Here is a 25,069-nt window from a genome sequence, read left to right as displayed (position 1 = left end):
GTCCAAACTCTGACAGGTTCCAATTGCCCACAAATTCTCAGTATGTGGGGTTGGAATAAAACCTCTAATGGTTTTGCAAACATCTTGCCAGCTAAATACATTAATGTATTTTATGTACGTGCATCTATGTATACATTGCCAGTTTTCAATAGGGATGTGCAAAAGTTTTAAAGTCAAAATAGATCAACCCCAGAAACATCCCATTCTAATCAGACAGTTCTGACCCCACTGAGCATGTTCTGATGTCATTCCAACTTTACTAGAATGTTTTGACCTTGAAATGGGTGGTGTCAACCTCTGCTTGATGGTTGGAACCATTCATTTTGAGACTGGAACTTCTGGAGTTGTTAAAGGACATTTCAGGGTCAGAATGTTTTGGCTTTGGAATGTTTTGTCAACCTTACATTTTAGACCTTGTCCTTCATGGAACCTTTCACAGATATACTCTGATCCAAGAATCTGAGATGGAACAAACTTCTGGGGGGAAAGGCTGGGATTAGATCTTTTTAATAAACAGGTCACTTCTTTTTGTTCCCTGCAGGGCTGCTCAGAATTGAGGTTTTTCTGCCACTGAATTGGGCAATGGCCACTGTCTCCAATAGCTTTAAGAAGATTGTAGATGAATTCCTATGTGACAGTTTTCTCACTGATTTTAGGCATGATGTCAAAATGGAATCTTCAGGACAGTCCAAAACAACAGTGCAAGAGAGCTATTGCCCTGATGTCCTGCTTCTGGCTGACCTTAGCTGATCTTAAAAGACTATGCAGAATCAGACCATCTTAGTACTTGGATAGAATACAGAGAAATCTCAGGGATTTTAGGCTAGACTGAGAAACTGAAAAAACAAGCTGGAAGAAGGCAATGCCAAACCACTGACATGCTGTTGCCAAGGAAACTATATGCATGCGTCTATAAAGTCACTGGGAGTTAACTATGATTCAAAGAAGACATTCACCTTTTACCTGCTTGTGAGCTGTCCAAATGCCTCCAGCTGATTAATGCAGGAAATGGGATGCTAGAATTAATGCTGGGCAGAGAATGTTTCCTTTATTTTTCATCTAGTATGATGAAATGCATTTGCTTCAAAGGTTTTCAAAGAGCAAGAGAATGTTGGTGAAATGCTCATGACTGGGGTACGGTCTCTTCTTTCACAGAATTTGTTGCAGGGTGGCCAAGTGGTGCTGAGGATGTCCTCCCTTTCATTGTGCAATTATCTCTCCAGCCTCTCTGTCTTCCCATACTTCACCTCTAAAGAGAGATAGCCCAAGGGAAACTCCTCCACGGGGCTTCTTCCGTTGTGCTGTTAGGATCCCCGCACAGAGCAAGTCCTACCCTTGAGAAAATGTTGGAACACTGTCCTTTCCCCTGAAGACATTTGGGGAAATCTATCCAATTTCTCTGCCCACAGATTTGGGAAGAATTTAGAAAGGCCGTTCATGTCCATTTCTATCTTACATAAATAGGTTTTAACTCTGATTCCAAAGAGCTCATTTTAAGATCATGTGGTCTTATTTCTGTTCTCTCTTCTTCACTTGTTTTATATCAAACACAGAGGCTTTCTTCTTCTTCTGGATATGACAAAAAAATAAGAGGAGTTCAGACAAGTCTATATTTTTTTCAGCAGCCATTTTGACTGTTGCATTGATGGCTATTTTTTAATGATTCCCCAAAGTATCAGGAGTTGTCAGGAGGCTGACAATAAATGAGAATGAAAATGTAACAACACATAAGAAAGATTCTTTAGAATGTTCTGGGGAAAGAATTGCTTTGTATTAATTGGTGGCATTTGCCATGGCAGCTCAAGGCACCTTGGCTATGAGATAGACCAGTGTTTCTCAACCTTGGCAACTTGAAAATGGGTGGACTTCAACTCCCAGAATTCCCCAGCCAGCAGTTCTGGGAATTGAAGCCCACCCATCTTCAAGTTTCCAAGGTTGAGAAGTACTGAGGTAGACACTCGTTCAAAACCTTGTGAGCATCATGGTTGAGGGAGGACCTGAACTTATTGCCATCTTGAATTTTATATTTTATATTTTCTGTATTTTTATATTTGTATCTGTATTTATGTGTATATATATTTATATTGTAGTGTTTTTAGCAATTTGTCATTCTATTATCTATAAGCTGTCCAGAGTCGTCGTATGCGAAATGAGTGGTAGAGAAATTTGACAAATAAATAAATAAACTTACAATATGTCTGCTCAAGCTTAGTCCAACTTTATCCCACAATAGCTTAAGCCTTAGAGCAGTGTTTCTCAACCTCAGCAACTTTAAGATGTGTGGACCTCAACTCCCAGAATTCCCCAGCCAGATTCTTAAATCTTAAGTTTAAGCATCTTAAAGTTGCTGAGGTTTAGAAACACTGCCTTAGACACTGAAGATGGTGTAGGGATGGAAACAATTATCAGTTTTGGTTTCTTACAGTTGCTCAAAGCCAAAAATTCTCAAAGGCATATGGGAATGAGACAAGTTGAATATAAATTGATAGACCTTTTTTAAAAAAAATTCTCCAAACACACCCATTTTTGTTTGCGGTTTTGCCCAATGAGCATAATTTTAGTTCATGGTTTGCTCATCATATTTTCCCTAATATAATGAATTCTTGTACATTCTTGTCATGGTTTCACATACCCATTCTTTTTTGATTGGCAAATTGCATTGTAAAATTTTGAAAAGTGTGAATTTTACACTACATGGCAGCATTTCTGTTTGTTTACTGATTAAAAATGGGAACCTAGATACATTGAAATGTAAATTATATTATTTTCTTCTTCCATTCCTAACCCATGGGAACATGGAAATCCCAGAATAGCTGGAATCTCTCTGGAAACAGCAGCTTCTCCTAAAATGGGGGTGGGCAACCAGTCCCACTTTCAGTCCACAGAAGAAGCTCCAAATCATCGCAAGGTTGCATGATCTGCAACCCCGCCTCCCCCGCAAAACACGATTTAATGGGAGACTTGGCTTTTTTTTTTTCCCTTTAGCAAAAATAATGCTGAAAATGGCTATGGTAAACCTTTATGAGCGAAAACACATTAATGTACACCTTTAAACCCTCAAGACTATCTCTAAAGGGCCAAAAATGTGTGGCCTTGCCTACCTGGTGACATCACCACATCACTGGAGATGCCACCAGTGGTCCTCAGCAGTCAAACTAATGAAAAGTGTAAAAGGGAATCCCCCCGGCCAGAACAGGTTGCCTGGGCTTGTCCAGATGGGTCAAACTTGTAAGGCAGGAAAATCTCTGAAAGTTCTGGCATCTTAGAATGGCAGGAACCTCTGGAGCAGATTTCCCCAACCTGGTGCCCACCAGATAGCTGGGCCATCAGCATTGGTGCCTGCAAATTTTGGGAGCTGCAGCACCAGTTTCAGTTGCAACTATTGTGAGCCTTCTGGAGCATTTTTAAACAGAAATGCAGAGTGGGATATAAACTTTTGATAAGCAAAGCATGTGCTCTAATAAGGACTTTCTCAACTTAGTCTACTCCCCATCCCCTCACTGCTAATACAATACAAGTTGTATTAGTTATAACTTTCAACAATATGGGTAATATAATTTATCACACCCCACTCTAGGGCACCTCAAACTTGGGGAAAGTTGACACACCTATCTTATAGCATAGAAGCCAAATCCTTTGTTTCTAAAAACTTAACCAGGCAAAATTATTTGTAATTTCAACTGTGGAATGGCAATTTCAAGTGTGGAATGGTAAAATGGTTCCCTTGCCCATCCTGAGTAGGGCAATTTTGAAAACCATCCCTATTAGCAAATAGAATCAGCAAGGCAGTTACATGCACATTCTTTGGGTCAAAAGCCTAATATTTTTAGGACACTTTATCTTATGTGCGGTAAGTTATGGCAGCCTCCGATCTGGGGAGTGTTAATTTACAAGACTTGGAGGTGTGAATGAATTTTTTAAACTGGCAGGAATGGGGAGGGGAGAGATGTGATTAATTGTCCAGTTGTATTATTTTGATTTGGGCTTGACAAGTTTTCTCAGGGTGCTGAACTCTAATATAAATACATGGCCAACCCAGCTGTTCAAACAGCGTGATTAATTAAACTGATTCCATGTGAAAACCAACACCGGCTCTCGCTCTCAAATTGCAAATCATTCCCAATAAATAGGGGAAATAGGCAGCTGGGGGTTATGAATTGCTTTTCAGAGTGATGAATCAATATTGTAACCAGCAGCCCACATGTCTGGTGGACATTCCAGAGACCTCTACGTGATGAGGGACTTATTTGTAGAGCCTGTGAGTCCACAAGATATCTGTGAGGATATCCTTAGTGGGAAATGTATAACAGTCTGCACTGAGCTTCTGTTTCTAAGAAGGGGACCAAGTTTCTAGTCCACATGCTTGCAGAATGGAAGTCTAGTTGGTAAAGAGCATTTCTCATAAGTACTGCAATCAAAGGCAATGCAGTTGAGTAACTAGCTACTTTAATTTGAAAGATAATCAGTTTTCTTTTGACTTATTCCTACAAAAATGAAGGGCAATTCAACAGATTCTATCCTTAAAAGCTATGCACTTGCAGATTGCTTTTCCTGAGTTTTTAAATAGATGTTCATATATTTTCCAGATACTGTACATCAGCCATCTCAAAAACTAGATCAGTATTAGGGGTTCATCATACAAGGCAACTGTGGCTTCTCAAAAGATATGGAGGTTCTGCAGCAAGACTTGACTACTGTAATGTATTTTACATGGAGCTCCCTGTGGGAAGTATCCAGCAACTACAATTGATGCAAAATGCAGTTGCTGGTTTTTAACATTAAAAGTTCAGTGCTGACAATCTAAAGGTTTACCACTTTCATTATGATCCTGCCTGGACATTGAGATCTCCAGAAGAGGCCCTTTTGAAGACATTACTGTCAGTTAGCTGAGCGAACAGGAGAGATTATACCATTCCCTGCACTATTCCCAAGATATGGAATGCATTTGTCCTACACTCCCCACCCTTCCTTTAGATGAACAGCTAAGTCATGCCTTGTGAGCCAGATCTTTACCAATCATAATATTTGTATATTTTAAAGCAAGTATATTTGTCTCGCATTTATCATTAAAAAAACACTTAAAAAGGGAAAGTCTATCAGTTGCTATAAGAACATCAGAAAAGCCTCATTGAATCAGGTCAATAGTCCATTTAGCACAGCTTTCATTGTCACATAGCTGCCAACCAGGTGCATTTAGGAAGCTCACAAGCATAGCTCCCCAGAGAGGTGGGTGGCAGAGAAGATAGATAGATGATAGATGACGGATGACAGATGGATGGATGGATACTGTAGATAGCATGATAATAGTCCCCTCCCACTGTTCCTTGCTAGCAGCAAGGTATTTAAGGTATGGTGAATATCATTAGGTACTAAACAGATATTAAGATCAGTGGCTACTGATAGTGTGATCCTCCATGCATTTCTTCAATCCCCTTTTAAATCAGTAGCCCCCTCCATGTTGTCAGTTGCCACTGTAGCAGCACAGTAGGCATGTAGGGCGAACAGTGTCTCCTCTCTTGGTCGTTATTGCTTCTACCACCTATCCTCTAAGGCACTGTTTCTCAACCTTGGAGCTTTAAGTCATGTGTACTTCATCTCATAGCTGGCTGGGGAATTCTGAGAGTTGAAGCCCACACAGGGCTGCAACTGGGGGGGCACCAAAATGGGTGCAGAATCCAAGTTTGCCCCAAGTGACACAGACCCTAGTTGCAGGCCTGAGTCCACGCGTCTTTAAGTTGCCAAGGTGGAGAAACACTGCTCTAAGCTGCTCCCAGAATTTCACTCTGGTGAGTTAGAGCAATAGGGCTTCCACAATCAATGCTGTTGTTTTGGGGAAGAGGATGAAATAATGTATATAATGGGGGGTGGGGGAGAAGAGAGGATGAAATAATATATATAATGGGGGGTGGGGGAGAAGAAAGGATGAAATAATGTATATAATGCCACTTCCTTGCATTAAGACCTGAAGCTAGGGGAATCAACCCTTCTCTCTCTCCCTTTGGAAGATAGATCAATTACACAAGAGACAAATAAAATCATTTATTTTTAAAAAGAAAAGAAAAACAGAGAACGTAAAAATCATAGGCAAAATATTCTGTGGGTAAGGAAATAAAAATATAGAGCTGTTCAAAACACAGATTACAACTTGAAAGGACCTCCCACAGAAAAATAAAAAGCTCTTTGCACACCGCAAGTTGATGCTACCCTGTTCCCAATTTAGAGACAACTCTGCTGTAAAGAGGTTCTAAGTTGCATAAAACACACAGTTACTGAGCTCATAGAAAGAAAATAAATAACAGAGTCAAAATAAAAACTGTATGCAATATTTCTAGCTAAACATTTTTACCCATCCTTTCAGAGATAGCAATTTCCTAAAACAGATTTCCCTCTTTCTCCATTTTTCCTGGATTCCCCCCCCCCATACCTGGGGGTCAAGTCAATTAATTCTGAGGCTGTCAAGGAAATTGGATGGACCCCATTTCCAATCTCAGCCCCAGTTCTCAGTTTCTGCTCTCATTTTAAAAAGATAATCCCCTTTTCCATCCAGCAGATGGAAGGGTTTGAGGGTAATTTCTCTGTGTTCGAGATCCCAAGCCATGGTTGGCTTGAATGTTGATTGCACTGAGACATAGTGGCTGTGAGTGAATGCAAGGTGGGGAGGGCTTACCTGCTCATTTACTCCAGCCACAGTTTACCTATGCATTGTGTAAATGATTTTTTTCTTTTGTTTTATGGGCCCCAAATTTTCCTTCAGTGGATGACCCAAGTTTTCACATTATGCTGCAATTGCTGCTATCTTTTCTTATAGGGGAGCTATGTCTATGAATGGAAAAATGGAATCGAAAGTCAATGAAGTTATAAATGAAATGAAATGAAATGAAATGAGACACAAACTGGGGCTTCTGAGCACACAACACAGTGCTCAGTGTGGGACAAGCAGAAGCCTGTTTGCACAAAGTGTTGGCACTGCTGGTGGAGATGAAGAGAATGGCTGTTAATAGAGGAGCCACCTGTTTCTCATCTCAGACCAGGCTCAGCAGCACACCTTGCTATGACTCTCATGAGAAATACTTTCCAATGTAACTTTTCCAAGTGCCTCACAGATGTCCCTCCCACCGCGACACAGCCGTCTGAGCAAAGCTTCAAACGAGCATCCTCCTGCTAGGGGTGATGCTACGATTTCTCAGATTCTGAGCTTCAAAGAGAAACCTGCTTGTGGAATCTCAAAGCAGGGAAAGATGCTGGGAAGGGATTGCCTGAAGGAAAAAAAAGTCAGCAGGGAAGAATCAAGCATCCCTTTCCCCGCTATTTATCTGCTTCAAATTTCCCCCCATGCCTGTTCCCGGAGGGATCGTTTCCAGAAGAATGTCATCAGAATTCAGTTACGTTCAATCATCCCCAACCTGGTGCTCTTCAGATGTAAGACTCCAACACTTCTGCTGAGACTGAAACCCAACACATCTGGATGGAGATGGATAGAATAGGCATTGCAGAAGGCCTATTGGGGGATTTGCAGGCAATGGGAGAGTTTGCACAAGACACTTGGTGGCTCTTTGCATAAACTTTTTGCATTGTATTATGCCAACTTCCCAATGACCTCTGTTACACCGTAATTATATTGGTAAAACTATAAAGCAGATCTGCAAGTTCATTTTTACCCTGTGATAAGCTTTCAGTGAAACCCCTTCTCTTTGCCCCACATTGCTGGTCTGAGATGGTACCCTGGAGTGGCCCATTCCAACCTAATTACCTTGAGTTGCAAAAGAAAATGCAGCTGCTCTAAGGAGCAGTTGAAGTCCATGTACCCCACCTGCAATTTATTGACTGGGATTAGATGCTTATTGTGTATGACACTTTAAATACCATTACATTGGAGTTTATACAAGAAAGCCTAAGTTTTTGAAAAACTGGAATCTTAGAAGAAAACAGCTGGACCATTTGTTTATATGATAGACAGGAAAGAATCTTGCATTTGGCTCCAGGATGTTCTACAGCAGGCACTGTGTATGTCTGTGTGTGTATGTGCACGTGCACGCGTGTGTGCATGTGCGCTTGAGGCACATCAAGCCAACAAGGTAGAGGAAAAGCTATTTCCCCATTTTATTCCTCCTTTTGCATTTGACAGGTAATTTGTCCATGATGTGGAGACCTATTCTAAGGTTTACTCTGGAATCCTTCCTCTACCCACTGCACACCTGCCAAACTGCCCCCAAAACTCCAGGCCCCAAATATCTTTGGCTCTTGGAAGGAGGAGATGGGAGGCTTCTCCATTTCACGGATCTCCCTACAGACTGCTTTCTTTCCACATTTGGTTCCTGGCATGAAAGATAATGTTTGAAATCATGAAAATAACAAAACAATAACCATGTGATGAGAAAGGAAAGGAAAGGAAAGGAAAGGAAAGGAAAGGAAAGGAAAGGAAAGGAAAGGAAAGGAAAGGAAAGGAAAGGAAAGGAAAGGTTTTTAAGGTCTGACAGTCTGATTCATGGCACTGTGTTCCAGTTGCACAGCTGTGATCATTTTCTCTGACCCAGATATTTGTGACTTGTCCAATCCTAGGTTTTTTTTTTACTTAATCTTGAAGAAAATAAATACCTCCAGATGATTTTTAAGAAAACATGATCATTTTTTGGCCAAATATCTTCACACGAAGGTGAATGGGTCAGAACCGGCAGGAAAGTTGTGCTGAGCAGTCCAAGGTCAATTCAGTTGGTTCACATCTGATCAACAAGTTGAGAAGGTAGAACCAGGACAGAGTTAGCTGCTATTTAGAGGGAACTTTATTGTCATTCTACATCACTTGATATCTACCAAATTAGTAACTGCCATAGAACCCTCTGGTCATCTGGAACAGTGGCACTGTACCATAGCAAAAGCCAAACTGGATCAATCTGTCTCTACCAATGGAGTGGCACAATACCAGTAAGACCATTTTTAGTAGGAGCACACTCTCAGATAACCAGATTTTCTGGCTCTTGGTTCTTCTGAATTCAGTTCAAAAGGCATTTAGATTGATCCAAACTGTTCTGACATCAGGATGCTATGAGCATGGGGCATATTTACATATCTGTGACTCCATGAAGCTGATAGTGCTCAGCACTTGGTTTTTGTGGCCAAGAGAGAAAGCATAGAGAATTGTCAACCAATCAGGGGTTCCTTGCCAGGCAATCAATTTTGCCACCTTTGGCTTTGAGGGGGGGAGTTAATTTCTATGAGAGCATTAAGCCTATCAGAGGCTTAAAACATCTGTTTCCTGTGATTTCCAACAACAACAAAAAATAATAGGAAATCACACAGTATTATTTTGGAATTTGTTTTTGAATTCCAGTGGCATAATCTTGCTGGGTTTCAGGAACTAGAAAAGAAAGGGGGGCTTGGGGGCTGCAAGTGGCCTAAGGGCCAGGGGGTTACCCATTCTTGAACTAGAGTGCTTCTTGTAACAGTGCCAATGGCCCCCACAGCTTCTTTCTACTCACAGAGTGCCCAGTGCCTTTTCACTTTGGTTTTTAATATTCTCTGCCTATCCTGTTTTTTCCCATGCATTGCTCTGAGAAATCACATACTTTTTGGTCTATGAGACAAAATTTGGCCTGTGTGTGTGTGTGTGTGTACATGTGTTAGGGGAGTGTTACCTAGTTTTTGGCTGATGCTTCTCTTACAGAGGATTATATAGGGTTATTAGAGAAGAACAGCCATCTCATTTGAAATGGTGATTATATCAAAGGCGCATGTGTGATTGAGCAAGAATGCTAATATGTCACTGTTGTTTCTGCTGGGTTTCTGTTTTGTTTTGTTTTTACTTTTGGCTTTACTTGTTTGTTTGTTTTAATTGTGAACCAGTCCAAGTTTCTGGCTTTTTCATCACAAATATCTCACAACTGGCCCAAAGTTTAAAACTAAGAAACAAATAAAAAAGCACTTGAGCTGGAAGGAAGGAGTATGTGTGTGTGCATGGATCAGCTGACTGATCTAATCAACAGAAATACTTGCAGGAATCCAGGCTATTGGCTTTATCGTTTATGATCCCCACTACCCCTACCAGTGATTTGCAAACTCACTAATTTATGAAAACCACTTTACTGATAAGAGGAGCAATGCTAAGCAAGCTTCCCTGAGACACATCTCCCCTCCTTCACTCATCTTCTTCCAAAACGTTCAGCTGCAGGGGAATGTGCTGGCATGTTTTAAGATGTCCATCCCCAATATGGTGCCCTCCAGATGTTTTGGATCAGAACTCTGACCCCCTCTAGGTCTGGATAGATTTTAAAAATGTAAAGATGATCCTGAGTCAAGCTCAGCACCTGGTGACCACACATCTATGTCGTTTCCTTAGCAGCAGTACAGAAGAGGTTTGTTAGTGCTTTCTTCCAAGAAGCTTTTTTTCAACTTCTGAATTTCACATGTAGCCTGGTGCTATTTCCTGGTGTCCTTGTGTCCAAATATTAGCCAGGTCTGATCTTGCTTACATTTTGGAAGCTTAGCCATAGACAGCTGGTGCTGTTACCAACTACAGCTAGCTAGAGATAATAGGAATTGTACTCCAATGTATCTAGAAGATGCCAGGTGGGAGAAGGATATTGAAGGTTGGGTTTGAATTAGTTAATGTCCCAGCAGACCCTGGCCTTATAATGTGAGAGTATATCCCAGAACATCCCATAAGTTAGTGGTAGATCACATACTCGTCATCCAAAAAAATCAAGCCTCAGTACTTTCAATACTGAGGCTAGGTGAGACAATGTCTCATACAATATAAGGTAGCTTCCCAACGTTTTATGGTCCAGGGCCAGAAAAGGAAAGGAAAGGATGGAAAGCAAGCAAGCTTATGTGCAGTCCATGTTTCTTGAATGGAGAAAGCCTGATCCATGCCAGAATGTTAATCATCCTGGATTACAGAAAGCAGACTGATAAATGAGAGAACAGGAGAGAGAGAGAGAGAGAGACAAAAAAATAAAATAAAAAATACAACAATTTCAACAGATATGGGGCATGTCTTAGATACAACCTGATTATCTTAGCCCATTTTTTTCAGATTAAGATGAATCCAGGCTGGGTTGCACTATTTATGATTGTAACAGGGAGTGCCAGTGCACTCTATAACAGCAGATGTTTTCAATTAACCAGCATAACGGTGTCAACAGAGGACCTCCCTGACCCCCATTAGACATTGTAGGGATTTTCTTACTTCTTGGCAGAGGCTCAGGAGAAGAGCAAAGGATGAGCACACTCCTTTGTATAAGCTCGTTTACTTGTATGTACAAGTGCAAGGCCAGCATCTTTGCTTAGCTTCTTCAGCCAACTGCCACAGCCTCAGTGTGTCCTGACATGGCCCATTGTTGGCACAAATCAGAAATGTTCCAAGGAGTGCCAGGAAACTGTTTAATTCTTCAAAAGGATCCAACACAGTGTCACTGGGGGGGTGGGGGGTGGGGAAATTAAGATGGTTTCCCCAATGTGCTTTCATCTGTTCCAGAAACTTGCTTGCAATTTTTTAGCCTTCAGTCAAGCATCTGGCTGTATTCTGTGAAGTAAATACATGCTGAAAAGCTAAACTTTTGATCTAATTGAGCCAGGCTTTCTGGAGGGCATCTCTCATTGGTCTCTCTTCCCTTCTTGTCATACTTGATTGTGGAGATGTGGACTTGGCAGTGACTACATGGCTTTCAGCACTTACTTAGAAGCCAAGGGAACCCCCTTGCTGTTTGCTATATTTGGTAACATCATCACCCATCATGGAGATCCTTACCGGGTGAGTGTAGACTTCAGAAGAAAACTTTGTCAGGGCATGACTACAAGATTGTTTCTGGTTTTGAACTTCCACCACTGGTCAGTGACTAAACTACTTATTCAAAGCATGAACAATAAATGTGTTATTTCCCCTGAATCTCAGTAGCCACCTGGTGATCTCTGAGCCAAGCTGGATTAATCCACACATTTTTATAGTTTCAGCCAAGCATGCCTTGTGTAGAGCTGCACATTTCACAAAAGAAGCCTACGTGGGGCCTATATCTTGACTCATTCTCCCTTCCTAATTTTAATGAATTTTCCTTATGGAGATAGTTTATTCACAGTAAGTAGATTATGAGCAGCACTTTCCGCTTTCATAACACAAGCCTTTGAGTCACCTTCTTGATGACTTGTAGTAGTTCAGGACAGAGGAAGGAAAGTATCAGTGCCCAGTCTTGAGTTCCAGAGGGATTGATTACTCTCATACCATAAGGAAAATGTTCAGGCTACGTTGCAGATCATGTCTGAGAATAATATAGAAATGTACTCCTCTGATTCTATGCCTTCACTGTCCAGATCTTGTGAGATTTTCTGGAGACAATGAGGAGTTGGATTAACAAACAACATTCCATACACTGAATTACAGGTCAAAGTCATTCCCTACATACAAGTGGGCATGCGCACCTGGAACTGAAGAAAGTTGTGCTTCCATAAGTGACATATGTTTTTTCAAGATTATCAATTGCAAAGTTCCTTGTGCACAGGCCAAAAAAAGGAAAGCTGATTGAAAGCACAATAACAAGGGGAAAGCTGAGGTGAAAGAAAGGAAGAAGGTCCCTAGTAAAATATCCACCATAAACTTCCAAGAAGTCTCTGGGTGTGGTTGCAAACATGGCTGACACAGATTCCTGGTTCACCCAGGTTCCTCTGTTTCCATAATAGGCTATGCCCAAACAGATAAGCATATGATGGCTAATATGATGGCCTAGTTCACACAGCATACACAGGACTTTCCCACAACACACTGCCCCAATCCTTTTCAGCCTAGTCTAGTTTGGAGTAGCTGGAAACAGAACCAGAGAAAAGAGGAACATTTGATTCAGCAGGATGAGACGGCTCTTGAAGGCTGTCCGTGATTTTGGACAGGTTGCAAGGGGTCTGGTAAAAGGCGATCTGTGCGGTGTTTGTGTGCCTGCCCTGAACGCAGACAGCTCTATCTGTCTCTGCTGCATACCAATCCAGTTACAAACTTATTGGCCTGGGAGTCAAGCACGACAGCTATTTGGTTCCCCTCCTCCTCCTGTTAACATGTTTCAAGCTGCTGCCTTTATAACTACCTCCCGTAGGTGGTTGAGCAGCTGGGCCAAGGGCAAGCATCACACATACCCCAGAATGTTTTGTGAGCTGCAGGTCCCCAGATGTTCAAGACTGGAAAAATGTGTTTTTCTAAGCAGGTTCCATGGCCTCCTGCTGTTTGGCTGTTTGGAATGGGGAATGCAGGACACGATGGGAAGATGTTTAGGAGCCCAGAGATTGGTTTGGTTTCTCTTTTTTCAGTGGAAGGAGAGAGATGTGGGGAGGGGGACATCCTTTAACAGTGAAATAGCTCAAAGCCATCTGCCGGAATGGATGGAATCTCTCTGTTTTGCTTTCTCCCCAAATCTTTCTGTCCCATTGACAAAGAAATCTGCAAATTTTGAAACACCCTGATTAAACCACAAACTGAACCGACATTCACCAACCTTAGTTTTCATCTAACAGGTTAGACTTCATTAGGATGGATAACATCACCTTATAATCATCATTGTTATTATCATTGGATGTTTGAGTGAGCTTTTTTTGGCAGCCCAGCAAAAAAAACAGCAAAAGTAGCCAACATTAGCTGATCCTGAGAAAAGCTAAGCAAGATCAGGCCTCCTTAGTACTTGGATGGGAAGCTATCAGGAAGTACCAGTACCATACCTTAGACTGGAAAGTTTAAATAACATCCCAGGACACGGTAGTAGTAAACCTCCCATTTTGCTTTCCAGCAGTTGGACATAAACATTGACATAGTAGCAATAACACATGGCACAAAAGAGCAGATACAAAACTATGCTTTCCATTATAAGAGACCCCAAGCCTGCATTTGGCCTCCAGAAGTTCTGGATGCAAAAAACACTAGATGTGGCCTCCAGAATCATTAAAAGTTGCCAGAAACATGTACATTTTAATGTGACATAATTATTGAAAACATGGTGAGGAATCATATTAACTGTATATGAAGGAAATAATCTTAATTAAATGTCAATCAAATTTAATCAAATTTAATTGCAGTTTTTTTTTTTCTCTGGGCCTCACCTGTATTTGGGAATGTGGCCTCCTAGTGTCCATCTCAAAGACAAAATACAATCCTCAATCTGAAAAGGTTATGCACCTGGTCTCCAAGCACTTTCCTCTTACTAGTAGCTACTACCTTCTACGCTGGGACTAATAACTTGGAAGGTAGGTAAAATAAGAGTTAATTTACATTTTAAGAATTATATATACATATAGACTGCAATTCTAAACACCTGGAAACTTCTGGGTCTGTTTCTTTCTAACATAAGAAAACAGGAGTTGGGGAAGGCATGGAGGAGGTGAACATCCAATGAATCCGAAAGCTTTCCAAGCTTTTGGCATGTCCCCTTAAACAGATTATTATTATTATTATTATTATTATTATTATTATTATTATTATTATTATTTTATTATTTTCAGCCCTGGAGTTGGTGATGATAAGTGCTCTCCTATTACACTCCAGAATAACAGGGCAGCCTGTTAAGCTGCAATCCTATACACATGGATCTGGGAATATGTTTTCTTACTTCAGTAAATATTCACAATACTAAACTCAATTAATTAGATACTAAATCTTTTGGTTTGAGATTTGGGATTTGGGATTTGATTTGAGAGTTTGATCTGAGTAAATATGCACAGGATTGCACCAGGAGATAAAGGGAAAGGGGGGCAGAGGAAAATAAACAAAATTCAGGACACCACCCTAAAGTGGCCAACAGATGCCAGGCTAATCCCACTTGTAAAGTGACCTGACTCTGCCATCTACAGAATGATCAGTGAAGATTGTATCCATGGCAAACATGGCATCTGAGTAAGAGGGAAAGCATTACTTTAACACTAGAACAGCTAAGGATGACTTGTATCTGTCTCAGCTATGGACTGGGGATGAAATGAAGACAATATAATGAGGACATGGCAGAAGAAAAAAGTTGCCAGGGCCTGTTTCTGCCCTAATTAGCAGCCAGTGGAGAAAGGACTTCTGACTCTGGGTGTGTTTATAGTGAGACTCATATATGCTATTTTCTTCATAAAGAAGGTTGTTTCTTGCAAACGAAAAGCAATGGGAAAGGATGAAACTGGCTTTGCCATATCCAAATCCAAGACTTGATCTATCATATCACATATGTTCATTCTAATATAATCAAGCATAATTATTTACATCAGTGGAAACCTAAAATAATCGCACCAGGGCTGGGGTGTATGTGATGAATATAATCTATGCTGGTAAAGATAAGCAGTACATAGTTATCTATGTGAGGTTTACCTTTTTAAAAAAATCAAGCTTCTGAGAACCATGAGAGAGAAGCTTGGGTTTAAAACTAAGTCATACCTTTAAGCACTGGAACTGCATACTGAATTGATCTAAGTTCTCCAACACTATGCACACCTAGGAAAAACCATGGGCTTTTCTCTCATGCATTGGGCCAGGACGGTAATTGAGCCCATCCTGTTGGGAGAATGAGTGAGTGTTATTCCCACCCGGTTATATGCTTGTGTATAATTTTAATTTCTTTTTGAGGAGTTATATTACATGTGTTTGGTTTGCACTGTTTTCTATTTTCACCAATTTATGCTGCCCAGGATTATAAAATATGAGATGGGCAGCCTTATACATTCCATAAATAAACAGGCAAAACAAAAAACCAAAACAAATAAGTAAATAAAACAATGAGCAATACTGAAACAGGACAGAGCTGGGGAATCTAAGCTGAAAAGTTCAGCAAGTTTCAGAGTTTCAGTAGAATCCACACCGGAGAGCTTGCATACAGTATAAACCTATATCAACTTTATAAAATATTAACAGCCATAAAGAAAGGGCTGAGAATTCTCTTTCTAGGGCAGCAATTGTAGTTCCATCAAGAAATGATAGCATCAGGAGTCCCTGAGAAAGGCAGGATTGCCTCTCTTAAGGATTACCACCATGGTGTTAAGAGCAGCAAAACAAGGATATATTTCTCTCTATTGCATCTGCAGATTGACATCCCATGGCCAGGTCAAGGTAACCCATTCCCTCTTTGGAACGGATAGGTCAGAAGCATCTGAAAGGTGCTGTGAAGATTTTATCAGACATCTGTCAGATACAATTGCTTGGATTCACCCTGTGCTGGACTCCAGCTGTGCAGGGAACAGTTTGAACCTGTCAATGCTGAGGAAGTAGATAGGGTCCTTGACCACCTGTTTATAGCATTCATGTCCCACATGATTAGTTGAGGCCTCCTGGGAGGTTTTATGTGGTTGGGTCCAGATGGTAGGGGATTTATCCTTGAATAAGGGGGTGATTCCGCCAGCACTTAAGGAGGCAGAGGTCCATCTCCTCCTCAACAGCCATCCCTGGACCTGACAATGTTAGATAATTTCTGACCCATATCCAACTTTCCTTTTCTGGGAATGATGTTGAAAGAGTGGTCAACCAGCAGCTTCAGAGAGCCTGGAAAGACAGGTGGGGGTAAGAAAAGAGATTGTCCCACCTGAACTCCCTTTGCTATAAGAGGGAGACAGAAAGATGGTATATTGGTAGAACAGTAAAGTAGAGCTCCAGTAGATCTTGTGGTGTCTGTTTCCTGATGGCTTACCTCAAAGTGTAACATATGCCTTCTCTGTCACTGCCCCTGCCCCTGCCCTGTGAAACATCCCCCCCCACCCCCAAGATCTGGATCGTCCTGAATCTGCCTGCTTTTCATAAAGGTTGAATGATCTGATTTTCTCCCCAGGTCCTGGGTTAAGAGGATTTGTGACTCCATCCATATGACCGTCTTACTGTTGAGTTGCCTTTGGTGGACTTGGTGGTTTAAATTCCTTTATTTTATGATTGTTTACTTTTAGTGTTCTCTTGTTGTTTTAATCGTACATTGCCCTGAGTCATTTTTGGAGGGCAGCTACATAAATTGATCAAATAAATTTAAAAAATGAAATTTTACTGGTAAATAAGATGGCTCTATCAGGGGAGACATTGGCTTATTCTAGGTGGATGTTTTGTCTCATCATGAGAATGGACTGCCACCCTCTCCTCATTGTTTTCACAGTAATGTAACTAAGTGAATTTAATGTTGAGGTGTATCTATGTCATTTATGTTCCTTTCTTAACCTCCCCAAAAACACTATTGTTCTTTGAATTGCTTATTATATAGCAAAATGGGTGTTCATCCAACCAGCCAGTGTGGATCAGTTTATATTTTTGCACATTATAAAGTAAACCATGAGTTAACGTGTGGTGGAAGCGTAGCCATTGAATTACAAAGCAGCCAACCATCGTTGCCTTTCAGAATTTTCCAGCAGCCATCTAAGGCTATGCATCTTATCAAATCGCACTGATCTCTGCAATAAGCAGGTGGAGAAGCTCTTTTTCATACTGTTCCATGATAGTGTGAAACACACTTAACTTGCTTGAACTTCAATCTGTGGTGGCATACATGCAGCAGTGTGAGTGATTCATGTTTTGTCTCTGTTGTGCACATGCCATTATAGTTGTTACATAGCCGATTAGGTCTTCCATAAACTCAATCGCAAGTACTGGAAACAAATAAAGCAACCCAAAATTCCAAATACTTAAATCAAATATGAACCCTACCCCACTTTTTTTCTTTCATTGCTTAACCAAACACTTACAATCTATTTTTCTCATTTTTGATTATGTTATTTTAACACCAATGTCTTGTCACATATTTTCAGTTTCTGGTCTGAGGACTGCCATATGGAATGTAAGTTTTCTTCTCCATCAAGTTGTCATTTTATTTATTTATTTGATTGATTGATTGATTGATTGATTTCTATAGCCGCCCATCTCAGCCTTCAAGTATCTATTTTCAGCTTGGAACCTTAAGGAAATATACATAAATGTGTCTCCTATATAAATCTCGTGGAGTTCTTTCCCATTGTAATCCTTGGTAGCACATACCACCTGAAACCAATACCAATAATCCTTAAATTTCAAGGTAAGCCTTTCTGTCAAAATTTCCTGATTATGATGTGCTGCATCAAACATGGAAGGTTGTAGAAATGCATATGTTTCAAATTTGAAATGTTTTGAGCTCAAAACACTACATTTCAAATCAAAACAGTTCTTTCAGGTTCAAAATGGTTTGTTCTGGCCATTCTGGAAGTACCTCTAGCTCAAAGCACTTGTCCATAAGTGGTTTTGAATCTAAAACAACTGCTTCAGGGTCAAAGTGAAGCATTTCAAACTTGAGACATCTCCCCTTCAAAATACAAACCCTAGAACAGGGAACTCATAAACTGCAACAAAAAATTGATTCCAATTTAAGTGATCACAAAGTGACACAGCAACCCCAGGACTAAATTCAGAGTTAGCAGTAAAACATTAAAATGACATTAGTTTCTTTGATTTACATATTATGAAACAGAAAACCAGCCACAATTACTGTATACCAAATGTTTTTTTCCTCATGCACATGTCTGTAGTCATTTGGCCAGAATAACACACCACACTGCTGAATCTCAGTTATGTGGAACAGGTTCACATGTGCACCTACAACAGTGATAATATTCTCCTTTGCAACCAGCAACATAGCAGTAAAACACTAGGGCAGTGTTTCTCAACTTTAGCCACTTTAAGATGTCTGGACTTCAACTCCCAGAATTCCCCAGCAAGCTCAGACATCTTAAAGTTCCCAGGGATGAGAAACACTGCATTAGAGCTATCTTTTACAACATTACATTTTTAAGTTGTTTTCTTCCAATTTCATATTAGCCCTCATATGACTTATGAAACCAGGAATGCATAGAGTAGGCTTCACAGAGTGGAAAAAATTGCCCTAGATAGAGTGTCTATTGTCACTTTAAAGTTTTCTTTTAGCTATCTTCACATTTTCCAAATCTCACAATGAAATCTGGCTACCAAGTTGTTCTGCAGATAATATACAGTAGTATCTCTAGAGGATGGAATTAACCCCATACATTTTATTTATTTATTTGTTGGTTGGTTGGTTGGTTGGTTTACTCATTCATTCATTCCATTTGTATGCTGCCTGATGCATTCAGACATTGCTAATGAGCAACCATGACTGCCCTTGCAGAACCTAAGACTATTAAAATCCTGTCCACACTATTTTTTGTGCAACAACCCTGACAGAAGATGGTTCCTGCAGTAGCACATTTTCTGGCATAACAAAGAGTTCTCTATAAGCCTGTTAATTTTTTTCAGCATACAAGCAGCACAGCATCGCTGAACTCAGAGTCACTGTAAAGCTTCCATCCTAAACAGAATGGAGAGCCTTGCAAAACAATGAATTTCTTAGGGAAGCTAGACTGTGAGAAAGGGAGGAACAATGGAGAATGGGAATGGGGAAAATGGAGCTAGGAAGCAAAAGGGATGACAGATTGGTCAGTTGCATCATGTCATCAGTCCTCTTTGACCTATTATCTAAAACAGAGGAGCTGAAATAGAAAGATGTGGGTAAAATCTCATCCAAGGCAGGAAGGAGATAAGCAAAAATGATAAGGGAAGGTCAGTGATTTCAAAGGTGCAGGGACTTTGATGAGCCTTAGCTTGGTTACGCTTGGCCTGCATTAGCTAAAAAAAACATTTTTGAATGGAGGCATATAACTTGTTAATAAAGAAGGAAATAAGAAAGGTTAATAAAATATTTTAAAAATATTTTTTAAAAAAGAGTAACTCTAAAAAAGAATGACCAACAAGGGGGATTTCAGGAAAGGCCCCTCTGAAATCCATATTTCTGGCCTCCTTGTTGAAATATGTGAACATTTGGTGCAGCTGTAATATATCAACCCATTCCACCCCGGTTCCCGGCTGCTTGCCAACGCTCACCAAAACGCCTGGGAACTGTTACCATCTGCACTGTAAACAGGATGCCTCACACAAAGCTCTCAAAGCAAATTGAGTAGGATCTATCAAATGCTGCAGACTGAGAAGGAGGATGCAGAGAACGCGTGAAAGGGGATCATGTGTGGAAAGAGGCTCCCCTCCTTTCCCCTCCAAGCCTCTGGCACAGGGAGATCTTACTGGAGCACTTTTTAAAAAGTCTGGTAAAAAGAAAGAGAGAGAGAGAGAGATGCTTTGAACTTAAACTTCTCAGATAACTTTAGCAACTTAGCACACCATTTCACAGAAGCAAAAAAAAAAAAGACTATTTGTAAATAGGCTAAGTAAACACTGCAAGTGGAACTGCATTTCTATTTTAAACAGAGAGCATAGCCACTTTGGATGGAAATACGAGACGTCCTGTCTACAAGGCTATTTAGCCAATGGGTTTGATGCATGTGGTTTCCGAAGATGGTTGACTTTCATCCAAGGGACACAGCTGGGATAATTTAGTCCCAAATAGCTTTTCCTTGGCTCCTTCTGGCATGGTCTTTAATATACCTGCTGTTGTCAAAGCTGTAAGTGAATACCTCGGAAATGCTTTTCTATCAAAAGTTAATTTCTGAGTGTCCGTGTGAATAAGTTTTACAATGTTTTTGGACATCATTGCCTTCTTCCTATGACCAGCTGGATGTATAGAATACTTAGAGAGCAGAATAATGGGTCAGCAGTTCAGAAGATTGCTGTAGAAGATGTAATAAATATCAGGAAGCTGTGGGCAAAATAACTGACATTATGGGGAGCCCCTATAAATAGACTTAATGCAGAGGACTAGACAAGGAAAAAGAATTCTGTGCCAAAGAACTGATGGAAGTGACAAAGTTCTGTCCATGGCTTTTGAATGGGAGACTTGGTCGAGGTGAGGAGGCTCCATCCAGAAGACCTGAGGAAAGTGAAGTGAGTTTGTGGAGAAATCCTGAAGTGAGGAGTTTCTATGTAAAAGATCTGAAGATCTGTGGAGATACCTGATAGACATGAGGAACTCCTGTTCAAACAACTGAGTGAAATAATTAGTGGGGAAAAAAACTGACAGACAAGATGGGGCTCTGCGCAAAGAAACAGATAACACTGAGGAAGTTTCATGTCAAATCAACATGATCTCCATGTTTGATAGAGTGACCAGTAGTAGACTGCAGTAGACATTGTGTATCTTCATTCCAGTAAAACATCTGACAAACTCTTCCATAGGATCCTAGTAAAGAAGATGGCAGAATATTAGCTGGACTACGCTACCATTTTAGATGGACCTTAGAGGGCAGTAACAAGATTCAGGAAGATCTTGACAAGCTGGAACAATGGCTAAAAATATTCAGATGAATTTCAGTAGAGGCAGATTCAAAGACTACAGAAGACCTGTTCACTTTGTACAAAAAGCTACCCTGCAATTTGCAGCAGTAACATACATCAACTGCTTAACGTTCTTAGTTTTCTTTTCTTAGTGGAAACCTCACTTTCTTGCTAACTACTGCTTCTGTTCATTCTGCATTCTTCATTTCCTTTCCAGCTCAAGTATTGGTGGCTGCCTCCTCCTCCTCCTCCTTTCACTCATTAGAATCACATTTCACTACATGGTCCTGGCATCAAGTGGTATGGAAAGCAACTCAACAGAGGATGCTATTCATAATCAGTGGTCTGAATTCTGCTGATAGAAGTTCTGTAAATTCATGTATAATATTCAGAGCAGGATCACTAGACACAAGGTCAGATTTTTTTGGCTGGCATCTGCTCAATACATATCTTGGACTGGAGTGAAGAACTTCATATCACTCTTTGGAAGGCTAGCCTACATCAACTTAATAAAATTGATCAAAGTTTTGAAAAGGGGTATTTAAAGAGAAAAAATGCATCTAAAGTGTCTAACTAATAAAAACAAAGCCATGGCTCTTCCAGTCCATCCAAAGAAAGTGTGTGATAATTCCACTGGTTCCCAGAGGGAAGTGTTGATCATATACTTACATTTCTCCCAGGGATATCACTGGGATTTCAGTCAACAATGAAAAATATGCAGCATTAAATACTTTATATCCCCCAACCCCATCCCCAGCTTTGTATAAAGTCCCACTAGATTACAAATACCATAGTTTCTAAGGAATTCAGCTCTGTTCAATATGTAGGGAGCTTGTTTTATGTGGGTGCTTGGAAGAATATTGCATTCAAGAATGTGTGAAATATTTCCTCCCTACTTGGCAGATGAAGTTTTCAAGTGCTCAAAACCATTCTTGGCTGATAGTTGCCAACTCCCTTGTAGAGCATCCTGACACTATAATATTTCCTGCCTGTCAACATTAAGTGGTAGAGGCTAGAAGGAAAATTAAAATGGGCCCTTAGCATCTGAAACTCCTTCCAGACAACCACATGAACGCAATGTCTCCCAGCAAATTCAGAAGAACCTCCTTTTCTGGCCTGTTATCTCACCTCTCAATCACAGACTGATTAAGTCAGTATCAAAGTCTTCAGTAGCCAGGTATTCTTAAAATAAGGTGAGGCACACATCCTTTTTTATTTTGCTAGCCTGTTTGAAGAACAGGAAGAACTTAGGATGCATTTATTGCATGAAATGAGAAACTAAAGTTGGTTAACAGTAGATCTCAAAAAATTCCTGTCCACCATCACATTCCTACTGGAGCTGATTGAATCACATGTTTTCTTACAGACACAAAGCCATTTTCTTTTAGCTAGTTGCAGCATAGACTGGCTTTCTGTGCTGGGCAGACTTCCCTTTGCCCCTCATCTTGACTCCTGGGTGATCAAAGCTCAACCCATCATTGGCCATCTCAACTTCTGTTGCAAATCCATTGCTGTCATTTTACTGGGATCAACTGCTTCTTCAGTCATGGAGACATAATCACAGCAATCAATTACTCTTTGATCTGATCTTAAGAGGTATTGACTCAGAGAGCCACTGCTCAGGCAGCTTAATTTATAAAAATCCAAGGCTCAAAATTTAGAGTTGTGCAGAATTTTCCCAACTGTAACCTTGCCACTTGCAAAGGTTATGTACACTTTTTTCCTTTAAAAAAATTATACCTATTTACACATATAGGGGTGTGTTTCTGTGGGTGTGTGTAGATACACATATACAGACACAAATATGTATTGTAAAGAAGACTAATAAGTGAATTTCAAGAAAATCCAAAATTAATATTGGTAGAGTGGGTTTCTGTATATACACTGTATATGTACATGTAAAGGTTGCCTGAATATACTATTAAATCATTGTTGAAATTGCTTTCAACTCAACAGGGAGTGGCTGGCTTCAAATAATTGACTCTCCTGGCTTACTTTAAACTGTTCCAAACTTTGGATGCTTTGTTTTGTTTTATTTTTTAATGGAGGAAAAAAAAAGATGAGCAGCAAACTTTATACTTCATTTCATTATCTACTGTTGGCTTCCCTGGAATGCATTTACAACAAAACAGGATAAACTTTTTCTCAGAGATCAGGCAAAGTTTATAAACTGCATTTTGGATGAAAGAAAACCATCACTAATGTGTTTTTATAGTAGTTTTAATGATGTTTTAATACCCATGGCCTGTGTCCTGGAAACTTGAAGACATCTGAACTTTAATACTGAGCTTGGAATATATTTACATTCTTCTGTTGCCTAGTCTATTTATTGCTGTGCTGGTCAGCAATTTGCATTAGGTGATTCACTTTTGTGCCTCATTGTGAACACTTCTGAACCCCCCTGAAAACTTTATGGACCACTTTATAGGCCATCATTAGCAACATAGTGCCCAGGGCACTATGGCATCTTTGCTTCATTCAGTTACCATCTATTGGACCTCAAATTAACTAATTATTAATTATTGGTTTTAAAATGCATATGCCTAAAGTCTTATGAACTAGCTAAACCTCACATTAAGTTTTGGCAATCTTCTGAAACTTTGGCCATTTTAAAAATATTTGTTTCTATTTTCATACCTACATCAGAGGTCTCTTACAGAACCTTCACAAACCATGAATTATGTCTGGACCAAAACTCAGGATCCATTCCCATCAGTTCTCTAGGTAATTGGTTTGACTGTCAAGCTGTTTTTATTATTAAACATCTTTCTCCAACCTGCCACACAATAACTTAAGCCTATTTTTCCATGTCCTGAACAAGTCTTGATGTTCTATGTGGCATCCTTTCAGGTATTTAAAGAGTCATTTGTTTCTTTGCATGGATAAATATACCCAGTTTCCTCAATCCCTTCTCATTAGGAGTTTTTGGACTCCTAACCATCTTTGAACTTGTTCCTACATCTTCCTTCTTAGAATCCTTTGGGAGTGTGACAGCATAGAAATACTGCAAGTCAATCAATCAATGTAAAATTAGATAGAGTACTTGAAGTGGTCAGATCAATGTAGAGTATAGTTGTCACTGTTATCATTATAATTTTCCTCTGATGTCTGTATTTGTTGATGCAGCCAAAGATTCCTTTTGCTTTTTCTATAGCCATAATGCATTTCTGACCCATATTCAGTTTATGATCAACTACAATTCCAAGATGCTTTTCACAAGCACTGGGTAGAAGCTAGTTATCTCCCATCCTATATCTGCATACTTGATTTCTGTTTCCTAAGTGAAGAACTTTTCATTTCCCTCTTTTAAATTATTAACTCTAACTTAACAAGATTAATTTAAATTTTATTTAGGTATTCAGCCCAGTTTTGTCTGATCTGTATATTAGATCAGAGTTCCTTCCCTTCTTCATCCAACTTATTAACAAAAATGAAGAGTATTGGGTCCAGTACCTAATTCTGCCTCTCACTGCATAATTTTCTCCAGTTTGATGAGTCACCATTGACTCTTCTTTGACTTTCTGATCCATTTTGATCCACTGATTCTTTGACTATATTTTTTTTTGAGCCACTAGGATATCTGGTGCTATACCAGAGAGTAGAATATGGTAGGATAGAGCTAATAATGAAATAACTCAAAAGATGTGGATAATCACCTGCCCCCTGAACTCTTTCTCATAGCCCTGAAATCTTACTCCCTTCTTTAAAAACTCTGAGACGGTAGCAAAAACCTTGAAGTGTTGTATCAGATTTGGTCTGCCAAACATATTCCCTACTGTCTCATTTACGGACAACATTTGGGAAAAGGCCTTTGAGGATTTATTAGTCTTTAAGGTTTTTTGAGGGATATCTAGAGTAGGGGTTTTCAAACTTTTTCAGACCATGGAACCTGTTAGTTAA

Source organism: Candoia aspera, chromosome 1 (genome assembly GCF_035149785.1).
Source record: "Candoia aspera isolate rCanAsp1 chromosome 1, rCanAsp1.hap2, whole genome shotgun sequence".
Taxonomy (NCBI): domain Eukaryota; kingdom Metazoa; phylum Chordata; class Lepidosauria; order Squamata; family Boidae; genus Candoia; species Candoia aspera.
This window is presented reverse-complemented; position numbering follows the sequence as displayed.